We start from the raw sequence: 9087 nt of genomic DNA on the forward strand, positions 1-9087 counted from the left end.
AGAGCGTGAAGCTGTTTTTTTTTCTATTTACTTTCTAAAATTCTGTCTTTGTAAGTTATACTGGAGATACGTTCACAATTGCGGTGTTGTGTTGAAGGACATATTGGGTATTATGGCTATAGAACGACGTTATTGGCAATTAAATGTAAATAGGTTGTTTGCCAGAGGGCTTCTCGGTTGCAATTACCTCAAAAGCCTGACACAGAACAGCATAACGATAGGTACATATATGCATCGCTCTTGAGAGAAAAACGCTTTATTTTCTTATGAGAATCCTCCTTCAACCGACATTGTTCACAAGCTATACACTCAAAATAGTAAGCAGGAATATACAAGCCTTATTTCTTTTTGAAGGAAAAAATAAATAAATAAAACGAAGCGTATCAAGTGCTGCCTGTACGTGCCTTACAACGATAAGCTTGCACGGCTCAAAGATTGTCGGGCAAGTTTAATCAGGACCTTCGTAAGGACTACAGGACGTGATGCCTCCGGAGCGTGATTCAACTGGGCGTCTTCGGTAGATAACAGGCAGACACGGGCTCGTATGTGCTGACGCTGCTCTTCATTCCACAATACAGATGCTGATAAGACAAACATAGCCAATTATCGATGGTTGAAGCTGCACGTCGCGTCACTGTTCTTGTGAGTTCCCTCCCAAGCAGCACAATGTACTGAAAGTCGAGTGCAATAGGGGTGGCCGGTATGTGTTTTATCAATGTTCTTTAGTTTCACAAGTCTGTTCAAGGCCTTCCACCTACCCGTCCACCCCTATTGCACTCGACTTTCAGTACATTGTGCTGCTTGGGCTGTCTGTTGCGCAGTGGGGGAAAGGTCTGTGAACGGGCGCATCGGAAGCCAGGTGACGAGCGTTGATCTGAACAGGAGGTGACAGGTACGTGGGCGTTCCCTAACATGGTCTGGATGTTTCGCAGCGTGGATGGCGGGCGAATACAATGCCGGGAACGCGTTGCCGTGCAGCGGCAAAGCACAATGGAACTGGCAGGCTTCTATTGTAGATTGATGTATATAGTGTCAATTGGGAGTGCGCAGGACGTGCCATCTTTTGTGTTGAAGTAGCCCCTGCACGCATTGCGTAAGTACCACGCCAGAGAAAGCTCAACAAGCTCATGGAACATTGGCGACAAGTAAACTAGACAAGACCTATGCGGAGACAGAGTTGTGCCGTCTTACTGTCGTCCATGCTTAGGATTTTATCACGACGGAGTACAAGGCTAGACGCAGAAACATTACCGTCCCGGCTTGATGGTAAAGGGAGCGAGGCTGCTAAGATCTTAAGCCATAGCGGTAGTAGGCCAGTGATCCAGATGTAGGAATCTGCGGAGGGTACTACAGCGAAAAGTTGCTACGTAGTTGCCAGCGGAGCAAAGTGATTTGGACCCATCACATTACAGCTATAGCTATCGCCTTGGCGTGCGTAAGGGGTGACGTAGCGCGCTTGTTTGCGCGTGCGCAGAATCACCAACGCTATCCGTTACGTATGCAAACGCTATAGCGTACGATATGCACTAAAGCTCACTATTGTAACTAGTCGGCCTATCGCTTTGTTACGGGTCGGTGTGTGTTAAATTGGAGAGATAGAATAGAAGTACAGTCAACCCTCGATTTATGAACACCCTCGGTTCCCCCAAAAATCGTTCATAAATCGAGGGATTCATAAATCGAAAATTTCGTTAACTGAGTACTATCGAGCAAATGGAACAGTATTTCCGAGTTGGGATTGTGTTTATAATGTCATATATTGTGTAATTTTGCTTTTGACCATGCCTTCTGCTGTATCAATCTCACAAAGAACAGACGTTAGCGCATTCGCACTCTGTTTATTATGCAATACTAAATTGTTTAATTTTGCTTTGGACCATGCCTTCCGCTGTGTCAATCTTGGAAAGAAGAGATGTCACCACATTCGCACTGGACTGCTCTCTGATTTCCTCCGGGATTTTTAACCTCCGTTTATTAATCTCCGGGTGACAGCGACCACCTTATTCATCAACTGAGGTCAGGAACACTTGGTCGCACCTTGTGCGACCCCGGAAAACCCGTTTGTCGTTCAGATTTCGAAGGGTTAAAAACCGAGGGTGCAATACCTGGAAAACGTTTTGTCCGTTCAGGCGTCATTCATAAGACCACGGAATAATCCCTTTGAAGGTTTCTGTTGACCTCGGAACAATCCGTTCATAAATTGAGGGCAAAAACGCTGGGCAACTCCTAGTTGGTACCCAGAAATTCCGTTCATTATTCGAATATCGAGGTTCATAAAACGAGGGAAAAATGAATGGAAAAAGTTTGGTTCCCCGTGCTCGTGTTCATAAAACGAGGGAATTCATAAATCGAAGGTTCATAAATCGAGGGTTGACTGTATTGGTTTCATATCGCACGTGATATGCTGTTATCAGCGCCCACGTTAACGTAAACGTAATGTAATCACAAGTATGGTACGAGCAACTGGTTGGTTTCATTATTTTGGCTCGTCGATTCGCACTGCCGAAGCAAAAATATCTGCACGGCAGGTTCTTGGACACGAGCACGCCTTCAAGGAGGGCGGAACCGACAGATTGGATAGCTAGTGTGCTTCGTTGGATGGGTAGATACGTTAAAATCAAAAATTGTACGTAGCTCGCGTGGGGTAGTCTGCGATGGCAGCTCCAGGTGTGACCGTTGAGAGGCCGTGTATTTCATCTTTTCGCTGTTTAGTGTCTTTCTTAGATATGAATCCAGTTGGTCCAGAAACGCTGTTGCCAACCGGAATTAGCGTTCCACGACCTTAGATTACTTGATGTATGTATATTATTCTTTAGCGTCTATACGTATTGTGATCTTCTATGACTTACATGGTAATGTCATTTGCATACAACGCTCCTGTAGCAAATGAGAATCTCATTCACATTGGTTGACTGACGTTTAGCTCTTGGTGTTCGCACGTTCCTTTCGTTCTTTCTTTTTTTTTGCTGTGCTTTTTTTTATGAGCAACATGGACGAGCTGAGAGTTTGCGGTGCCTCTACCCATTAACCGAGAATGAGCATCTCCGAACGCAATAACTAACATTTTTGGAGCATCATGACTGCAACAACAACAGCTTCATGTTGGCGCCACGGTTTTGATGCGGGTTTGTCAGTAAAGTGCTTTAAGTGTATAGTACCGCGTGCACATAAGACTCCGATGGTTAACAGCAGCGTTACGAGCTTCTCGTTTATTTCCGAGACATTCGACTTCGTTGTGTTGCTTGCGGCACACACGTCTAATCTCCAGGCTCGTGGCGGAACAGTCCCCTATCGGCGGTATCGCGCATTAAGGAGCTGTACCAAAACCATCTCTCATGGGAGGCCAGCAGACAATAGAGGCAGTGCGGGCATTGCACGCAGACGACAGTCAAGTACTTCTCCCGACAGGTGGCGCACGAGACTGCACGGCACCGCCGATATGGTGTCGTTGCGCCAGGAGCTGGAAATTGGACAAGTGTGTCGCAAGCAGTGCCTTCACTTAAACTTTGGGTGCATTAGCTGTTGGCACAAATCCCAAGAGCACAGCCAGTTTTGTGTCGCGTCGCAAACCAAACGAATAACCAACTGAGCATTTTTTAAACGTCCCTCTAGTTGTGTGTGTTGTGGAATAACTGAGCAGCCCAGATACACTATATACCGCGATAAATATTTCATCGCACTTACGGTGCGTTTCCACGCAGTCGATCAATGCTGCCTTCTGCAAAACCGCGGTCATTTGAGAGTGTTATGGCGAATTCGCTTGGTCATTCCCTGGCAGATTTCTTTGCCAGATTCTGAGTACTTTGTGTTCGATTGGTCAAAACGTAGCAATCACGTGTGTTCGCGTGGCGTTTTCCTAGCGTTAGAAATCAGCAAGCTAGCAGTTTCTTTGCCCGATCTGGCCAGGCAGCGCGTTGCCCAAATGTATCCGGTGTCGTCACATCCGCACCGCGAGGGCCCGCACTGGCTCTGATTGGCCCGCACGACGAAGTTGACATTGGTTAGCAGACGACAGAACCGGAACACGAGCGGCCTCGATGGCCCTAGCGTGATCCACGCGACTAAAACCGATTCCTGGCACTCGTGTTCGGGTGGCAACGGTCACATGACCCAGCGCGGGTGCCAGACTAGCAATTTGCAAGCGCTAGGCCAGTGTTGCCACGAAATGACCACGCGAATTCGCCGTTACTAGACCGTTGATTGGTAACATGGCATCCGAAGTACCGTATCCGCCGCACCAGTCAACGGATAAGATTCTGAGCCATGCGCTCGCTGCCAGTGGTTTCGGTATCACGCTTTCGGGTTCACCGTGACATCATCAACGGCCTATTAACGCGCTCGATTTACAGGTTTCGTAATAACAGCACTGTTCTACAGAGTTGGTACGCGGATTAGAAGCACTTTTCTGTAGCATCGCCTGTAGCGCCTTGAACGGTTACTTTTGAAGTTAGCACATACATAGAAAACATAGATATCGTATACCTTAAGCAACAGTCGTTGTATAATGGGCTGAGTGCTCCTTAGCTTAGGACAGTGCTCCTTAGGCTAAGGACAAATTAATTCGTACCGAGCTAACGCGGTAATACTGTACAGTCTGATACTCCCTGCGTAGCCAGCACATACCTCCATCACACATTTAATGCGTAACATTAGACACACACAAAAAAACAAAAACAAAAAAAAACATGTGGTGAATATCTCAATCGTACATTTGTGAATATCTAAAACATTTTCATTGCATCGCAAGAGTACAGCGAGACATCTACACTACACTCACTTCAGACGTCTCAAAGCTCTGCATATTCCCGAATTTTATTTAATTTTTTTTTCGGCACACTATCATTGTGGAGAAACAGAAAAGGTTAAAAACGCGCTGCACTTATTTTAACGACCTCTCGCAATTCCACATTCGCACCTGCGCTTGCGGCACTGGCTTTGTAATAAGAAATAGACCACATCAGAAACGCACCATTCAGTGTCTGCATTGTCATGACATTTAAGATATAGCAACGTATTAACGCGTTTACTTTGTTCCTTGAGCTTTTCCCATTACCGCGGTTTTTATTGGCAGACGCACGTGAAACTGACATCTGACCGTCTATTGAAATGCTTGTGTTGAGATTTCCTCGTAGCTTTTGTTCTACGCCCCCTGTCAATAAAACTTCGTGACCAAGTCTGAGGTAACTTAAACGCGGGCTCATATTTTCGTCACGCGTTTGAAATATGTAACGAGATCGATATTCACGTTGTACTATACACATGATTCAGAAGGTCTATTGTCTATACAACCATGTAAGCCAGACGTGCTTCGCTGACGCTGAGTATATAACAGCCTTCAGTATTCTACGTCATACACCTGAGGACGACGTTCTACGCTTTACGATTGCATTGCGCTCACACTCAAAATAACAAAATGATCAATGTGACTTTTGCGTTACAAGTGACTGTAGTCGTGGTCTGGTAGCCTCCCCTGAACACACCATCGCCACCCTCTACCGTCTGTGGTATCCAAGCAGCCTGCCCACAGTTGCAAAGTCCCGATGCACTGATACCAGTCACTTGCAGAATAGAGTAGGTAGAAGGAGGTTGTTGAGAAACAGCGGAAACCCGTCGAAACACGGCTCCGTTTTATCCCCAGCGTAGCGGTTGACCGTGCGGCCTTCCGACAAAGTCCGCTGGCAATTCGGGGTCGTCTGCTGCTCCCGGGTTGTACTGCTGCGGCCGCCAGTGGGCGAAGAGGCTGAGGGCCCTCTTGGACCAGGTCGGTGACGGCTGCTCGAACACAAAAACGGGTGGGTCCTTGGCGTCACCGTCCCACTGCGGCCGCTCCTGAGGCCAGCTCAGGGACACTGCCGTCGTTCCAAGCAGCAGCAACACGACGGGGTACAGCATGCTTTCTTCAGGTGGTTCCTGAGGGAAGAAGAATTACACTTCATTTTGGTGGGACGTCACTGAGAGGACGTTGCGTGCATGGGCGCACCCAGAGGGGGCAAGGGGGCCGTGGCCCCCCCTAGAGCTCCAAGATAAAATAGTTCGGTGTTCTGTCATAGGTCGTAATGATTATCATCAGATGTCATAATAGGAACCTCCGAACACCCGCATAGTCTGGAACGTCCTAGAGTCACTAAATAAGAACATCTAGACGACTCTAGAACGTCCGCCTCCAGAAAAAGAGGCAGTAGGTGTTGCACACTTGCCCCCCCCCCCCTCCGAAGTACTTTGCCCCCTTGGAAAAACTCCTGGGAACGCCTATAGGTTGCGTGCGCTGAAAATTACGGTAGTAAAAATCACACACTAACATTTACAATGTTAGGGCAATTAACGAAATAATCATCGCGTGACACACTATTGCGATACAAAGGACCATTCTGATTACGACTTTTGTGACTACATCAACTACGCTCTGAGAAAAAAAAAAGGTGTAATTTTGTACCGTTGCGGGTAGAACGGCGGCCTTTTTCAGAATATGAAGTCTTACGCGCAGTCACTTGTACGTTAACTCTCGGCGTGATGTGTTGGCGCAACGTTTGGTTCCATTTGGTCGCAGGTTAGGCTTAATTGTGTACCACAATCTTCAGTGAAAAAAATCATAATAGGAGCTTCACTACTGCGTGCACAAGTATACGAAAAGGCGCTCCGTGCGCAAGAAAATGGCGTTGCTGGTACTGCTTTCGGCGTGTGCGCAGTGTGTACAAGCGAATTCCTTCTGCGCGCGATGCTCCTGCATACGTAGTACTACAAATCTTGCTAATGACAGCAGCGACAGTATAACGCTAATTTAACTTGGCTGTCGCAACTTTTACGGAAATTGCGTTACAGCGCGAGCAAAATAAATTTGAGAATCCATTATCTTTCGTGTCTCGCAATCTTATTCAGCGAGACAACGTTCGAGCTGTATCTCTGCCAGCGACTAATGTGGTCCGCACATTCAGAGCGGGGGATATACGAGACGCTGACGGTTGACAGGCAAAATGTGACAGGCGGTTGACGCAAATGTGTACATGCAAGTACGTCGAATCCGACTAGTTAGTGTTTTCACAACATGCGTATAAGCAACAGTTTGAAGCACTCGGCAGCACTACGTTTTAACTCGGAGGCGTCATGCGCACGACTAAGCCAATCACTGTCGTCTTTACATATAGGCGGAGTTGACTTGTCCCGAAGTTTTGTTTTTTTTTTCGAAATTTTTATTCCGTGTTAGCGCCGCGGAACAACTATGGCTATTAGCGGCGTACAGACGTGGGTAGATGGAGAGAGGACAGCAAGAAGGAGTGGGGGGGGGCAGGGGGGTTAGTATGCGTCCTTTGCCGGCTTCAGGGGGAACTGTGCCGACATTCGTCTGGAAAGACTTATGTCACGTGAAAGACGTAATTGTCACGTGATTTACAATGGGTCCCGCCCACTGGTGGCCAAAGCAATCGCACGTGGTCATATGCACCGGAACACGCGAATAATTCCAAGGGTGGCCGGCGCCCACTGCTGTGACGCTTCAGTCGCTGCAATGTTTACATAACACGGGGATCTCTATATTGTCCAACTGCATAATTCGCGCGAGTGGATGTAATAATGTGCTTATGTACAGAACATTTCGTGTTGCAACATGCATGCTAGACTATCGCTCATGCGTCGGGTATAGACTGGTGTATAGACGGGTATAGACGTACCGGTAGCGAATGAAAATTATCGTCGTTGACGGCGGCACCCTTTTTCACTACTGTATTAGGATATACGTCTTCAATGGCCATACCTTGTCATATAGATTATGTGAGGGAAACAAGAAAGAAAAAGGTCGTAGTTCAGATCACCATCTTATGGGATGCAGCAAATGATGAAGGATTGTGGCATTACGCTTCTCTCGTCTCCCTTCTTTCCTTTGCAAACAAGTAACGTGGGCGTCGCAGCAAACATATAGCTTAGCGTACTCAGAGACAACGAAGGTTGACTGAGAGCAATGCTGGAAACCAGATAGCAGCCGGTTCTACACTTGGGGAGCCACAATCTCCATATTATTTTATATATATATATAAAAATATCAAATCCAGTGGTTGAAGCGGATGTGAATTTGCAGGACTTCGTTCGAAAATGCAGTTACGTAATCACAGCGGCATCTTGAGTAGTTTCTGTTCGGGAAACTGAGATATTCCAGCTGGATTTTAAAGGTGGTGCTAGAACAGACTGCGTAAATGTATAGTAGTAGTACTAGTGGCAGTACGTTTCCAACTGTAAACGTGGAGGAGACATGGGGCGAAAAAGCTCCAATGAGCTTCACTATTCCTCCGTCCCCTTACAAGGTGAATAAACGGAATAAACGAAAATATCGACAGGTAAAAACAAAATACGGGAGAACATGAAAACAAACTTGCAGTTACAACGAAGTATTAATGCAGCGTGCAACATACAAGTGCTAATACCCGGACCCAGAAATCAAGTAGTCGTAATACACATACTGCATGCATATAAATGGAATTAACGTAAACCTAATAATGGAATGTGAATGGGCAGCTACAATCGTGCAAATTTAGGTTTATTAATCGCTACAGGCTCGACATCTAATCACGTGGTAACGAGAAATAAGGGCTCGTAAGGGATCCAGGGGATGCAAATGAGGCATTTTTGTTTTCTCCCAGTTTGCATATTCTAAGTCGACGCGTATTTTTTGTGTTCATGGTTGAAGCCGAAGTAATTGTCCGTGCGCTGGAGGAGCAAGCATCTTCGAGCTTGTTTCCGCTTGTTGAGCAGATAGCCCTTGCTCAATATGATCCCTTCAACGAAATATTAGAGCCTAGTAAAAACCCTACACACTCAGACAAAAAAAAAAAAAAGAGAAAATAAAAAGAACCGAGAGGCAGGAACGGCCGTATCATTATCGAGGGCACATTTTGTAAGAAGTAATTAGCCACTAATGCACATGGGTAATGTCGCGTTCAAAGTCTGTTCACGCTTCGTATGACATAAAATCAATTATATTTCATGTTCAGTTATGTTCACGTTTTGATGTCGTCTGTTCTGCATCCCATATCTATTTATAATACCAAATGTGCAACCTATGCACGCTTTATGCAGTGAAAATGTGTTAATGTTAATTAA

The 9087-nt window shown here is 46.3% G+C and overlaps 1 long non-coding RNA gene across 1 annotated transcript in view; it reads right to left on the reverse strand.

The window, feature by feature from the left end:
- Positions 1 to 4793: 4793 nt before the first annotated feature.
- Positions 4794 to 9087, reverse strand: part of LOC135368794 (uncharacterized) — a 39423-nt gene continuing 35129 nt past the window's right edge. The window contains exon 2 of the long non-coding RNA XR_010414871.1: positions 4794 to 5910. This is a non-coding gene — a long non-coding RNA (uncharacterized LOC135368794). The remainder of the gene's footprint in view (positions 5911 to 9087) is intronic.

This window comes from Ornithodoros turicata, chromosome 9, assembly GCF_037126465.1.
Source record: "Ornithodoros turicata isolate Travis chromosome 9, ASM3712646v1, whole genome shotgun sequence".
Lineage (NCBI taxonomy): Eukaryota > Metazoa > Arthropoda > Arachnida > Ixodida > Argasidae > Ornithodoros > Ornithodoros turicata.